Source organism: Silene latifolia, chromosome 5 (genome assembly GCF_048544455.1).
Source record: "Silene latifolia isolate original U9 population chromosome 5, ASM4854445v1, whole genome shotgun sequence".
Taxonomy (NCBI): Eukaryota; Viridiplantae; Streptophyta; class Magnoliopsida; order Caryophyllales; family Caryophyllaceae; genus Silene; species Silene latifolia.
In genome coordinates, this window is record NC_133530.1 from 81,257,707 (window position 1) to 81,274,074 (window position 16,368).

The following is a 16,368-nucleotide window of genomic DNA, read 5'->3' on the forward strand; positions in this document are numbered from 1 at the left end:
AGAGGCGCAGCAGCCCATCGCGTCTCTTGGAAGAGGCGCAGCACTGCTTTGCGTCTATTCCCGTGAGGTTTCCTCTATTTGAAGAAAGATCTTCGCGTTTGAGTTCTGATAGGACGGAAATAATTCGATCTTCCTTAATATTTAATATGAATATTACGGGATATTATTTGCCAAAAGATAAAATTTGTGAAATATGGAATAGAAATATCCGGAACATTCCAGAACATTCCGACTCGGGATTTAACAGTTATCAGAAAATGGAGACGGTTTTTGACCCGGACTCCGAATGTACTCTAATTACTACCAAAACGACCGTATCAGGACGTAGATGACAACTAAGAGGTTGACATTTAATATTTGAGCAATCACTTGACGACAATCTTACGAACTGTCACAAATCGTTCCGCGAATCAAACATGCGGCCCAATCATCACCGGGTGGTTTGCGGGAGGTGCAGAAATGAGGTATCTACAGTATGGTGTGGTGATAAGGCCCAGGCGGGTTCTGCGGGACTTGCCCTGGTGTCCTCAGCTGCGTGCTGGCAGATCGGCTACGGTTGATGTATAGTCTACCGGGGATCGGTATGGCTGGGTTGTCCGGGTTATGAGTTGTGATGGCGGTGGTAGTGATGGAGGAGCATGTGTATTATGTTGTTGTTTTATTGTATTACCTACTCAGCTTCGCGGCTGACCCTGTGTATTCGTGTACGCCTGTGATGATCCAATTATTGGTGAGCAGATTGACAGGTATTTCAGAGACTGATGGGAGCTGGCCGGGAAGAGAGCTTGGATGACTGACTTAGTGCCTAGCTCACCTTAGTCTTATTAGTAGTTTTATCAGACTTTATCTTTTGGTCGTATTTTGAGACTTTGTTTTATTTCCAGTTGTAATCTTACTATAAACATTTTAATAAAGTACTGTGTTTTCTTCCCTTTGTTATCTACTGCCTCGGGTTTCCGAGATGGTAACACTGTCATTTATCTGTGGAGTCGTAGTTCAGGCCCTCAAATAAATGGGGGTGTTACAAAGTGGTATCAGAGCGAACGATCCACAGGCCTAAACCAATGAATCTAATGAATTTAGGAAGAGTCAAATAAAATGAACCCCCGGGATAGAACTGTTAGGAGCACACTAAAGGTAAGGGATGAGTTAGGGGCCCCCTCACACCGAACCATTGGCCCTCTCAGCTTGACCCGGGTACCTTGAGATCATATGAGAGAAAAGGGTAGAGTAGGAAAGTTGTATGATATTGAACATGAAAGACTATTCTATGATATGAGAAATTAGGCAAGGTGATATGCTGTTAGTATGAGTACACATGTGTTTATTTGTGATTCGGAGGTAAGAATTGGCATGATAATGAAGTAAGATATATATATATATATATATATATATATATATATATATATATATATATATATATATATATATATATATATATATATATATATATATATATATATATATATATATATATATATATATGATGCTTAAGATTTTAAGATGGATGTTATGTCTAGTGATATGCGGTTATGTGATCCCTGAACCATGTTAGCTAGATATGTAGGGTAGGAGATGATTGGAATTGACTAGAGTAGCCGATGTAATTCTAGTGTTGCAGGGAACATTACTAACTCTCTTAAATTTTATAGACATGCCTCCGAAAAGGGATACCGCTGCTAATGACACCCAAGCGGAGTTGAATAGGCTCCGAGCTGAGAATGAGGCCCTAAAGGCCAAACGAGTGGATCCGGGAAAGATGAGCACCATTGTGGCAAGGCATAACCCCACAATATTCACTGGAGAGGGGGAACCCCAATTGCTGGGGGAATGGTGTAGAGAATTCACCAATCTGTTTGAGCTGATAGCATGTCCGGAAGAGCTACAGGTGGATCAAGCTGCCCACTATCTTAGGGCCACAGCCGGTGACTGGTGGACCAGGAATAAGGTGGAGATACGACAGGTTGCTAGGGATCTTGAGACGGGACATGTGTCTTGGTTGGAATTCCAAGAGTTTCTGAAGAATGAGTTCATGCCCGAGTTCCAAAAAGCCAAGCTACGGGAGGAGTTTGACACTTTCAAGATGACAGAAGACATGACAGTGGAGGCTTATCATCGGAAATTTCGACAGTTATCCTCATACATTGATGACTTTGGGCAGAATGAGGCTATGTTGGCAATGAGGTTTGAGCAGGGACTCACTATGGACATCAAGAAGAGGCTCACAGCAGCTCCACCCACCACAGTTTAGGACATTTACTTGAGGGTCAGGTGTCACGAGAGGCTCTCGGATGCATCAAGGCTGATAAGAAAGGCAAGGCTGAGAAAAGGAAGCTGGAGACCACGAGCGATAATACTGGGGCAAAGAAGCAGAGTTCGGGCAGATATGGTGGGTACTCCACTAACAATGCCCCAGGGGGTATGAGAGCTCAGAGTGGAGGCGACTTCAGGGGCACCAGCGGGGGAGGTAGCTCTACGGGGATTACTTGTTTTGGCTGCGGAAAGACAGGACACAAGAGGTTTGAATGCCGATCATCTGGGGTGAATCGGTCCGTGGATGCGGGGCACCTATGTCCGGGTTCGGTGGCTCTCGTTCGGTGGGGTCTGGGTATAACAGTTATCGCACACCTATGTCCTGGCTATGGGGGAGGTGCGAGGTCTGGAGCTAGTAACAGTTACCAGGGAAGCTACAACAACTACCAGAACCGTAACCAGCAGAGTCAGCAGAGTGGGAGTACCAACTTTCAGAGGACTGCAAATGAGGGGAACAAACAATCTGGAGCAGCTTCTTCAAGTCAGAGTGGGGCTAAGTCCAGTGGCAAGCTCTTTGCCATGGGCAAGGAGGCAGCTAAGAATGACGCTCATGTGGTGACTGGTACATTTCCTGTTAACTCTAAACCCACCTTTGTGTTGTTTGATTCCGGAGCTACACATTCCTTTATATCTGCGGAACATGCCAGAGTCTTGAACCTTAAGTCATATGATAGAATTGTTGATTCGGTAGTTGTACCTTCGGGGGAGTCGGTGTCTTGTGATAGAGTCTACACTGGGGTACCAATCCAGATCGGGGAGGTTGTGTTTCACTGTGACCTTATAGAGTTTCCATTGGGGGGGTTTTGAGGTGATTCTGAGGATGGACTGGTTAGGGAAATACAAAGCTTTTATCGATTGCTATCAGAAGAAAATCTTATTGAGGGGACCTAAGGGAGCTAGGGTGTCTTATAAGGGGTATGTGGTCAAGCCAAGAGTCAAATTCATATCTGTTAACACCCTAAAGTCGAGTCTGAGAAAAGGGGATCAGTTGATCTTGTGTCAGATGTGGGATAGTGAGTCGGAGACTCCTAAGGTGTCTGAGATTCCAGTGGTGAGGGAGTTCGAGAGAGTATTTCCGGAGGACATTCCAGGGTTACCACCGAAAAGAGAAGTGGACTTTTCCATTGATCTGAAGCCGGGCACAGGGTCGATTTCTAAACCACCTTACCGTATGGGACCAAAGGAGATGGAGGAATTGAAGAAGCAGTTGGATGAGCTAGCAGAGAAAGGTTACATACGGCCTAGTGTTTCACCTTGGGGAGCACCAGTGTTGTTTGTCAAGAAGAAAGATGGAAGCTTGAGACTTTGCATGGATTACCGTGAGTTGAACAATGTGACCATCAAGAACCGTTATCCTTTGCCAAGGATCGATGATTTGTTCTATCAATTAAGTGGAGCCGGAGTTTTCTCTAAGATCGATCTGAGGTCGGGTTATCACCAGTTGAGGATTAAGAACGAAGATATACCTAAGACCGCTTTCAGAACCAGGTATGGGCACTATGAGTTCGTGGTCATGCCATTCGGGTTGACTAATGCGCCAGCAGTGTTCATGGACTTGATGAATCGAGTGTTCAGTCCTTACCTGGACAAGTTCGTGGTTGTGTTCATCGATGATATCCTGGTGTACTCCAAGAACGAGGAAGAACATGAGGAACATTTGAGGTTAGTATTGAAAACCTTGGAGGAGAACCAGCTATATGCCAAGCTGAGCAAGTGCGAGTTCTGGTTGAAGAAAGTTGCTTTTCTGGGGCATGTGATTTCCAAGGAAGGGGTGTCGGTTGATCCTAGTAAGATTGAGGCAGTGACAAGATGGCAGAGTCCTAAGAATGTGGGTGAGATCTGAAGCTTCTTGGGGCTAGCAGGTTATTATCGAAGATTTGTCAAGGATTTCTCAAAGATCCCAGAGCCATTGACGTCATTGATGCGGAAGGAGAACAGGTTTGTTTGGGATGAGAGTTGTGAGGAGGCGTTTCTAACCCTCAAAGAACGTCTCACTACAGCTCATATCCTTGCACTACCAGATGGGAATGATAATTTCGAGGTGTATACTGATGCTTCCAAGAAGGGTCTGGGGTGCGTATTGATGCAGAACGGGAAGGTAATCGCTTACGCTTCTCAACAATTGAAGACCTATGAGGAGAATTACCCTACTCATGATCTAGAGTTGGGGGCAGTGGTGTTTGCGCTTAAACTATGGCGACATTATCTTTATGGAGCTACCTTCAAAGTGTTTTCCGATCACAAGAGCTTAAAATACATTTACACACAAAAGGAGTTGAACATGAGACAGAGGAGATGGATCGAATTGATTGGCGATTATGATATGGAGATACTTTATCATGAGGGGAAGGCGAATGTCGTAGCTGATGCTTTGAGCAAGAAACCCATCCATGCTTTGAGCAGTGCCAGATCTAGGGTGAGGATGCATAATGAGCTGCGAGAGATGGGAATCCACTTGATCCGGAAGGGAGAGACTCTTGGGGACTTGACCGTTGAGCCGGCGTTATATGAGGAGATCCGAGAGTTACAGGAAGCCGATGCTAGAATTCAGAAGTGGTGCAGAGCAGTAGAACGGGCAGAAGCTGGGGTTAATTCCGAGTTTGGTATCCATACTGATGGTAGTCTGAGGTTTGGAGGACGGTGGTGTGTTCCGGATAATGAGGAGCTGAAGAGGAAGATTCTTACTGAGGCACATGCTACACCATACTCAGTTCATCCTGGGGGAGATAAGCTACACAAGGACCTCAAGAAGACTTTTTGGTGGCCGAATATGAAGAGGGAAGTTGCTGAGTTTGTAGCTCGATGCTTGACGTGCCAGAGAGTGAAGGGTGAACATAAGAGACCGCAAGGGAAGGTTCAACCATTAGATGTGCCAGAGTGTAAGTGGGAGAGTATTTCTATGGATTTCATTGTTGGGTTGCCTCGAACTCAGAGAGGTAACAATATGATTTGGGTGATCGTGGATAGGCTAACCAAGTCGGCTCACTTTATTCCCATGAAGGATACTTGGAGTAAAGCTGAGTTGGCCAAGGCTTATGTTCAGTATGTGGTGAAGCTGCATGGTGTGCCCAGGGACATCATTTCCGATAGAGACTCCAGGTTTCTATCCAAATTCTGCGAAGTTGCGATCATTAATGGGTACTCAATTAAAGATGAGCACCGCTTTTCATCCAGCTACGAGATGGTCGACAGAGAGGACTATTCAGACACTCGAGGACATGTTGAGGGCTTGTGTTTTGGAGTTCGGTGGGTCTTGGGAGGATAGACTGGGGTTGATTGAGTTTTCATACAACAACAGTTATCACGCTAGTATTGGGATGGCTCCATTTGAGGCTCTATATGGCAGGAAGTGTAGGAGTCCTGTGTGTTGGGATGATCGAGCGATGCGGTAGTTTTGGGACCGAGAGATGATTCGGAGATGGTTGAGCAGTGCGAGATCATTCGACGAGAAGATGAGGGCTGCCCAGACCGGCAGAAGAGCTATCTTGACGCTAGGAGAAGCGACATTTATTTCAAGGTGGGAGAGAAAGTACTTCTTAGAGTGTCTTCGATGAAGGGAGTGATGAGATTCGGGAAGCGGGGGAAGTTGAGCCAGAAGTTCATTGGGCCATATGAGATCTTGGATAGAGTTGGAGAGGTGGCATATAGGCTAGACCTACCACCAGCTTTAGCCAAGGTGCATAATGTCTTCCATGTTTCTCAGTTGCGGAGGTATTTGAGTGACCCTTCGCATATTTTGAGCCATGATGTGGTCGAGGTGGACGAGCAGTTAACCTACATCGAGACACCTAAGGAGATTTTGGACAGGAAAGTTAGAAAGACCAGGCACGGAGAGACTGCATTAGTGAAGGTGTTGTGGACTAATCATAAGGCAGAGGAGGCTACCTGGGAAACCGAGGCCGCAATGAGAGAGAGTTATCCACATCTGTTCACTTGAGGTAAGTTACGGGACGTAACTTTCTTTTTAGGAGGGTAGAATGTAACATTTCGTGTTTATTTAGTCTAGTTGTGTGTTTGACTGTGTTAGTTATACGGGATGTCTTTTATATTCGGATGACATGTTTGGTATGGGAGCGAACTTCGGGACGAAGTTCATTTTAAGGGGGGAAGACTGTAATACCCCGTATTTTATTATCGATTGAGCGAGATATTATTATTTAGTAGTATCGTAAAAGTAATTAGATCATGTTATTATAAGTCGGGTTTATAGTTTTAGGTGGCATTTTGGGTCAAGATGTTATAACCCATTTACCCACTTACCCATTTACCATTTTACCACTTACCAAAACCCTAAAACCAAACCCTAAATCAACCCTAAAACCTAATCCCCTCCCTACTGTCATTTTTACACACCATCATCATCAAACCTCTTTTCCTCCACGCCGCAAGCCTCATTTACAGTCAACGAGCGCACGCCGGTGAGTGTGGAGGGAGTAGGGTCTGCCATGAGTCTAGGGAAGCTGTTGCTGGTGGACGAGGGTGGTCGTACTTGCCGGAATAGCGCAGATCGACGGCCGTCGTAGGTAAGGTCCCCTGTTTTCATTTCTGTCACGCTAGTTTGATCTAGGTTGTACGTCGTTTAGGGGCTGTTATAGTAGTCGTCGGGGTATGGGATGTGTTGCTGGTTGTGAGTCGAGTCGTATGGTGGTAGGTTGAGTGGTTGTCGTCGCTGTTGGTGGTTGCAGTGGTGGCGAATAGGCGCCGGGGTTGATATGGGTGGTTCTGTTTCATTTCAGACATAGGATAATGGGGTGGCACCACCGTGGACTCGGGGGAGGTTGAATCGGTGGTGCCACGTGTGTCAGAGTCGCCGTTCGACGGTGGTGTCAAGGGTGGTGGTTAGGCGAGGTGGCAGGGATGTGTCGTGGTGGCAGACGAGTCAGAAATGGGCCTGTTGTGGCGTTTTGTGGCGGCAGAGTTGCAGACAGGGGGTGTTGGTGGTGGTGGTTCTGACCACCGGCGTGGGTCGACCACGTTGGTGGTGGTTGGAGGTGACCAGGCCAGACCTGGTGTCAGGCCTGGTGGTCGGCGGTGAGGGCTGGTGGTTGTTGGAGGGAGTTGTGTCGGGTTGAAGGGGGTGCGTTTGTGTGTCGGGTTGAGTTTATTGTTTTGGGTATTTTTGTTACGGTTTCTATTTTTAGTAAGTCGGAAAATATGTACATTATTATTATTTCTATTATTAGTTTTAGTTATTAAGTCGATATTAAGTAGCGATGACGAAATCATATATTTAGGCTTTGAGTCGGGATTCTATTTCGGGAAGGTTACTATTTTTAGTAACCTGCTATTTTTAGTAAGTTGCTATTTTTGGAAACTTCCCATTTTAGGAAACTTTCTATTTTGGGTAACTTACATTTTTAGTAACTTCTAAGTTGGGAAAGTTTCTACTTATAGTGACTCTTGAGTATGGAAACGGGAATAGTTAAGTGAATTAATTATGTTATGTATATGTTTAGGTGGCGAGTTTCGGGTGGAGTACTTCTGATCTGCAGTTAGCTTATTACCGCTATTTAAGGTAGGGGAATACACTGGAATTGATATAGTGCTATGTGACTGGATTGACTGAATCGGTGATTTACATGTTATAATATGATTGTCTGATTTAATTCCGTTAAGTATTATCGTTGAACTGTTTTAATATATTATTGCATCGGAGTTGGTAGAGGTGGAGGTGAGTATGGTGTGGTGATAAGGCCCAGGCGGGTTCTGCAGGACTTGCCCTGGTGTCCTCAGCTGCGTGCTGGCAGATCGGCTACGGTCGATGTATAGTCTACCGGGGATCGGTATGGCTCAAGGGTTGTCCGGGTTATGAGTTATGATGGCGGTGGTAGTGATGGAGGAGCATGTGTATTATGTTGATGTTTTATCAGTATTACCTACTCGGCCTTCGGTGACCACTGTGTATTCGTGTACGCCTGTGATGATCCAATTATTGGTGAGCAGATTGACAGGTATTTCAGAGACTGATGGGAGCTGGCCGGGAAGAGAGCTTGGATGACTGACTTAGTGCCTAGCTCACCTTAGTCTTATTAGTAGTTTTATCAGACTTTATCTTTTGGTCGTATTTTGAGACTTTGTTTTATTTCCAGTTGTAATCTCACTATAAACATTTTAATAAAGTACTGTGTTTTCTTCCCTTTGTTATCTACTGCCTCGGGTTTCCGAGATGGTAACACTGTCATTTATCTGAGGAGTCCTAGTTCAGGCCCTCAAATAAATGGGGGTGTTACACTTTATGTGCTCAGGCTACATCAAGCCAAGAGACTCCATTTCCAAGCCATAACTACATCAAGCCTTAACTTCACAAAATCAAGCTCCAGAGATTTGTTCATCAAAGCCTCTTATTTTCGAGCTCCACATTCCAAACATCCAATCCAGTTTCACCTTGACCCATACACGGAGTCTTCAAATACTTTGCTACCCAGAACGGGACATACCCATATTCATCCTTAGGGTCCACTTTTAGGTGTGCTCACACGACAAGGAAATTTTTACAAAATTAATTATACCTCTTTGATCTATGATCAGAGGGAGTTATCTCAAATCAGTTCTTCGAGTCACCAAAGGAAAATACTCTCCTTACCCATACACTTTAAGGTCCCGACAACATAAGCTTAGGCACACACTTGAACTACGAGCATGGTTTGATTTCACCTCTTCAGGTGGATATGTAGGCAGTCTTTTCTTACACAAGAAGGATACAACCACAACACCCAAACAAAATTAACCAAACCTCAGAACTACGATCTGGTTTGATTTCACTTCACGTGAATACGTAGGCAGTCCTCAAGGACACAACCATCCCAACTTTCAACCTCTGTTTCAACCTTCCAACCTCAATTAACATCCCTTCCACAACCAACTCCTCTATACTGGGGGCTCCTTATTGTCGCCCAGCCTTTTTTTTACCAAAGTCCAGAGCCATCTTCTCATCCTGGGGGCTTCTCTTCCGAGATGCCACCCTTCCTTTATTCCTCTCTTATTTTAACCCAAGTTAGTACTCGGTCCGGACAATGACAAAGATCTTAGATCAATTCTCCAAGTCATCGTGCCTCAAGAGGGGTCTCTTTTACAGCAAACGGTGGTGAAAGAAGTCCTAGTAGACAGATGATCCATGGCTCATACCTTTCCTTTATATGCCTTCATCATTCTTGCAATTCTTATACCTTTGGAACTGATACGCATTGTCACCCACACTAGGCTAGGGGTTGCACATACTTAAACAAAGTCTGTCAAAGTCATCCCTGTGTCGCGTCAAATCTAAGTTAGTGTCGCGTCAGTCAAACCTAAGTTTACATTTCGCGTCGCGTCTTAGTAGATCCGTGTAAGGTCAAGTCCTATGTCTAAACCCCATTGAATATGCATAACGCATTACAAACGACAAACTTCTTTGAACAAGTTTTAAACGACTTTTGCAAAACCTATGTGTTTCCTCATTCGAGGTCCATGTAATAATCGCTTACGTGCATATATCTAACCATGCAGATAAGTATCGAAACGATTTTTATCAAGACCTCGCTTGCCACAACGAGCGGTTCTTCTTTGACAGGTGTTTCGACACACCTCTATTCTGTTCCCCCATCGAGAGTACACGGATAGACATTCCCTCTCGAGACATGGAGATCAGTTCCCGATTATGTTCCCCTAACGAGAGTACACGGACAGACAATCATCCCTCTCAATACGTGGAGATCAACATCAACCTCAAGACTTATCGAAGTTTGTTTGAAGATGACCCAAGCAGCTTCCCCAGCAGTTCCCGCCTACGTCCTGCTACCCTTGACTTTATTGTTTCCTCACGGAGTTCGGCAAAGGTGTCGTTCTCCAAGAAGTTCCCAAACCAGAGCCTCCTTCCTTAGGTTCGTAAACCCAAAGTTAGGATTCTTACCCTTAGATTATTAGATCCCAAAATGGCTTCCTTTAGGTTAATAAACCTTTAAGCTCCCACACCAACATCCTTAGGTTCATAAACCCATAAATCCTTTTGGAGTTCTCATACCTCAGAAAGCTTAAGCGAACTCGTTTAAAACAAGAATTAATAACCCAGTAAGTTCCTAAACTTAACCCTAGGATCCCAATTCCTCTTAGGTGGTTCATAAGCCTTTAAGTTCCCATACCAGCCGTCCTTTTAGGTTCATATACCCATGTTGATACACCTAGCTTCTTTTAAGTTTCCAAAATCCCTAGAGTTCACATCACCTTTACCCTTTAGGATCATATTCCTTTAGGATCACCTTCTCCTTTTAGGATCATAATCCTTTAGAATCACCTTTTCTTAGAGTTCCTACACCCAAACCTTGGTTACCCCTTAAGTTGAACTTATATTTGGCCTCCTTCCCGTCGATGCTTTCCTTTAGGGCCCTACATCCTAGCACAAATCCTTACATAACTTTTAGGTCTTACCCTTTGCTCCTACGCTTACCCTTAGCTTCTACGCTTAACCTTAGCTCATATGCACCTCCAGAAGCATCTCGAGAAAGAAGTCTCAGGTATGGTCTCTTGTTATGGCTGGCGAGCTTCCTTACGTAGTCTAATGGACTTTAAACAACCCTCCCCGATAGTCGACAGACTCTAAAATGTTCCCGACGACAGGTCCTTGGCTCAGACCTCTAGAGCCGCCTCGCGTCGCCATAGTCGTCAGGTTGTAATCTTCGATTGACCTGAGGGCTATACTTTGACTTTCGCCTTGTCCAAGCCTCAGTCAAAGTGGGGGCTCTGTAGATACCTCATTTCTGCACCTCCCGCCAAACACCCAGTGATGATTGGGCCGTATGTCTAGCATATGTCGCGATTTTATGACGTTTCGTAAATCGTTTAATAAAAGGTAACTCAAACACTTGTGTCTACCTCATGGTCGTCGTCTAGGTGTCATTACGGTCGTTTTGGCAGTAATTAGAGTTCATTTGGAGTCCGGGTCAAAAACCGTCTTCATTTCCTAAAACCGTCAAATTCCGAGTCAAAAGCAATGTGCTTGTCTACCTAATGTTAGGATGTCATAAAATGTTGAGATTATATCTCATTTTGAGTCTCATGTCACTTCATTAGGCTAAACTAAAAGTTTACATTACAAAATGTGCATTTCATTTGGCTAAAATGACAACTCGAACTTTAGGCCCGTTTTACAAGGTGATAACGACTTTTTTGGGTAAGGCCTATTTCACGGAAAGTTCTATATCTCTTTCTTAGCTTTCCAAAGCCACCGAAATCACCTTATTCCGAGTCTTGTAGAGAAAGTTATGCCTAAAATACGACAGGCTGTCAAACGCGCTTTCTTGCGCAGGAGGAATCCGCTGAGGAAAGGACGCATCAAGTGCTGCGCCTCTTCCAAGGGACGCAGCCCTTGCTGCGCCTTTTCCTCAAGGTTTTCTTTTTGTCCAAGTTTCCATGTTTAACCTAAGTCGGTTGTTTCCGGATCTTTCCTTCCGTATCCAACTCTTACCATAATTCCTTCGTGTGATTAGTATAAATAGAGACCTGCGGTCTCACATATTTCTCACGCGAGTGTCCGCCTTTCTCTTCTCCCTTTGCATTCTAGACCACGCTCTTGCTTATTGGCGCCTACGTGCTTGAACTTTCGACCACGTAAGCTCGGATCCTTCCGAGTACCAGCCTCGTTTTGCATGACCGACCAATTTGACCAACTCCACTACACCATAATCAATTAATCAATTCAATTTGCTTTTAAATCCTTTTTCAAGGGCAATTTCATATTTGCATTATAGATCGAGTCGAGTTACCACTAAAAACCGATTTAGTTAAATCTCGCGACGCGAACATGTAAGTCTGAGGGTGTAAAATCCCAATTTTGTTTAATGTATGTTATTTAATGTATTTATTTTCTGTATTATAATTAATGTACGAATTTATGTCATAAGCATGCTCGAAACCGTCTTTTAAAATCACCTTTTTTAAAACCCTTTTAACGGAAGTAACACAGATCTGACGTGCGAAAGAATCGCATCAACTGATGCGCCTCTGGAAAGGGCGCAGCATCTGCTGCGCCTCTTCCAGGGGCTGCTTTCAGTTGATGCACCTCTTCTTCTTCATCGGGTTTTTGTTCCTTTCGTCTTTTATTTTTTCTTTCTTCGTTCTTTCCCTTATTTCACCTAGTAATTTTCAAATTAGTTTTTATGAATCCATTTCAATAATTTTCGACTTAAATCCCTTATAATTAATATTTGTGGGTTTTCGTCACAAATTCAAACTCGGATTTTAGAGACTCGATTCGTTCATATCAAGTCCCTTGATTTCGTCTTTGATACATGTTTTAAATCTGTTTTCTTCATCAATTCGTAATCTTTTGTTTCCACCATTAACTTCAAGTTTGTAAATAAAACAATTTCAACATCGTAAATAATATCTAACTTATAATAATTCGTTTTAAATTGTTTTCTTTCACTTCATGACGATCTCAGATGCATGTAAATCAATTAATCACTTTTACTCGAGTTACCAACCAATAAATCAATGTAAATTAACCAACGAACATTAAAAAACCGCGAGTCTGACTTTCACAGTCACAACCCAACTCAAGAACAGACGCAGGAAGTGCTGCACCTCTTCCAGAGGACGCAGCAGATGTTGCGCCTGTTCTGAGGTGGTTTCTTCCTCTGAACTCTTCCCGTTTCGACGTAGGGTTTCTAATTAGGATTTTAATTAACCATTATTCTTATTATCACCATAATTCGACATATTTTCCAAATTTTCATATTTCCCTTATTTTCCAAATTTCCTTATTTTCCATATTTTCCAAATTTCCTTATTTTCCAAATTTCCATATTTTCCAAATTTTCCTTTTCTTCATATTTTCCTTATTTTCCAAATTTTCCTTTTCTTCAAATTTTCTTATTTTCCAATTTTCCTAATTTAAATCAATTTCCAATTTCCTTATTTTTTTCCAATTTTCTAATTTTCATTTATTCTTTTATTTTATTTCTAAAACTCTTTTGGCCATGTTTATGACATAAATTCAAGTTTATCAATTGTAATTTATTTCTTTATTTCGTATTCGTATTTCTTATGTATGATTTATTTACTTGGCATTCACATGTAATTAATCTAACATTCACTTCGACCCCAATTTATGTGCTAATTACTTGTTCACCGACTTAGTCTAATTCTTCACATATTAGGATTAATCTAATGGATGTTGCATTGCATGCATATAAATCGACAATATATCGAGTATGGACAATTTTCCCTAATCATTAGTAGAGGCCGCTATCGAGGCGGGCGGGATTAGGTGTTCGATCAAAAGAGCTTCCTAATACGTACCCTTACCCCTTACTCCAGATCTCTGTGAACATCCATGTTCATTGGTATCCACGAGAGTCATTCTAGACATAGAATGCTAAGGGTAACGAGTTCTTGATATTCATGTCACTACTTTGTGTCTTGACATGGCACGAGGTATTCGAACGATTTTCAATTTTCCACAATAAATTGGTGGCGACTCCACAAATGCAAACGCTTGTTCCCAAGCGCCCCCGTGGCCCATGTCCACAATCTATAAAGAATATGATAACATAACATAATGGCAGAGGTGTAGAGAGAACCATACATCATAGAACGTGGCCTGCAACTCCTCATCTGTCGGAACTCTGTCTGGTAGTGGTAGCTGGACAAACCGCAGTGGAGGGTTCCTCGAGGCTGGTTCGTTTTCAGTTAGCCTACGGTAAAACCTCTTTGCCTGGTGCCTTGATACTGGATACGTCTGTAGCTCCCAGACGCCAATCCCGAATCCCTGATGATGGGGGTAGGCTGCCACCTCCTGGACCATTCTCTCCTTCAAACGCTCGTAAGTTCAATGTTGGACTAGGGGTGGACTAGTCTTCTCCGGCTCGCCCCACCACGTCAGGCGGTGGAAGTACATCATCTGTAAGAACATGAGACAACCGTCGACATTCTTGGTGTCATGTGTCCTCCACGAATCGACAGCTGCGTTCAGACGTAGTAGAACCAACGAACACCAATCCAACTGAGCAATGCTGCCACATCCTCCACGGCTTTCACCAGGCGAAAGTCGATACGGTTGTGCACAGTCGGTACCAAGAATGTCCCCATAGCAAACACGACAAACAACTTTTTGAAAAGATATCTTCCATCACCCAGAGCCAACATCTCCTGCCTAACAGCCTCAAATGACAACTCATCGTTTTTCGACAACTTGAAATGGTCACGCCAAATCTTCACCAAATCATGATCGGTTTTCGCATCTATCTGTTTATCAGTACAAGGTAACATGAATGCATCGTAGACATCGTGCTTCGTTATGACAAACTGGACGTGTCTGTAAAAGAGGAACATCCGGGAACTAGGATCATATTTACGTAGCAACCAATCAACCATTTGATGATAAAACGCATGTGTTTTCAGCTCTAGCAGGCCACCAAAGCCGATGTCCTCCACATCCTTCTTTTGAGACCCCGTTAACATACCAATCAAGTTGAACAACTGTCTCGGTGATCCATGGCCATCCACCTCCTTCTTTTTCCTATGACAAATATAGAAACCACCACATGTTAATATGACCACCAAAATGACAACAAACTCAGCACACTTATATATCACTACAAACAACTCCAAATTGGTTACCCAACAAGTCAAGACACAGCAACAAATATGGTTAATAATAAGTCAACAAACAACTCGAAATTGGTTACCCAACAAATTCAGCAAACTTGTCACCACTTTGTTAATAATGTAAACTACACACTCTCTTAAATCAAAATGACAACATTACAAGACACATAACAAAGACAACAAATTTAGCCCACTTTGTCACCACTGTGAACAACTTTGTTACTAATATAAGCTACACACTCTCTTAAATCAAAATGACAACATTCCAAGACACATAAAAAAGACAACAATTTTAGCCCACTTTGTCACCACTTTGCACAACTTTGTTACTAATGTAAGCTACACACTCTCTTAAATCAAAATGACAACATTATAAGACACATAAAAATGATAACAATTTTAGCCCACTTTTTCACCATTTTATATCACTACAAACAACTCAGAAATTGTTACTCAATCAGTGAAGACACATAAAAAATATCACCAAATTTCCACAACTTGTCAGCAATTTGAACAATGTTGTTAATAGTGTAAGCTATATACTCTGTCAATAAAAAACGATGACATTAAAAGAGTAACACACATAACAAAATGTCAACAAATATACCCACTATGTCAACCTTCTCATTTCATTACAATTGACCCACATTTAAATCAGAATGAAAACATTAGAAGACCAATCCACATACCAAAATGACAAAAAATTTCGGCTACTTTGTCACCATTTTATATCACTATAAACATCTCAGAATGTGTCACCCAATCATTGCAGACACATACAAAAATAAAGCAAATTTCCCCAAACTTGTCAACATTTTTAACATTGTTGTTAATACTGTAAGCTACATACTATCTCAACAAATAATATTGACATTAAAAGAGTAACACACATACCAAAATGTCAACAAATACACCCACTATGTCACCCTTTTCATTTCATTATATTTGATCCACATTTGAACACCCAATTATTGAATAAACATACAAAAGTACAACAACTTTCTAAAAACATGTCAACACTTTCAAGACTTTTGTCAATAATCAACACCAGAAGATTAAGCTCATAAAAGATTACTCACTTTGCCAGGACCGTAGAAGATTCAGCTCCCTTTCGTTTCTTTGACTCATCACCAACCTCTGTCCTCCGCTGAATCATTTTCAAGGCCTTTGGCTCCAGTGCACGATCTGCAAAATTTAAACAAATTACTGTATGAAGGAAATGTAGATCTATATACATACTAACATATTCATATATGTTTTAATTTAATTTGTCATAAAATTAATTAGTGATCTTATGCATGCAAACTTTAATAAAAGAAGATAAGAAAACATTTTCTCACCATAAAAACGGATCATAAAGGGCACAAGTGGAGAACTCCTTCCTCCACTTGATCTTGAGCTTTCCATATGTTAGGATGATCCTCCAAGCACTCAAAGTAGAATGCCTCCAATTAGTTGCACCCAAGACTAATC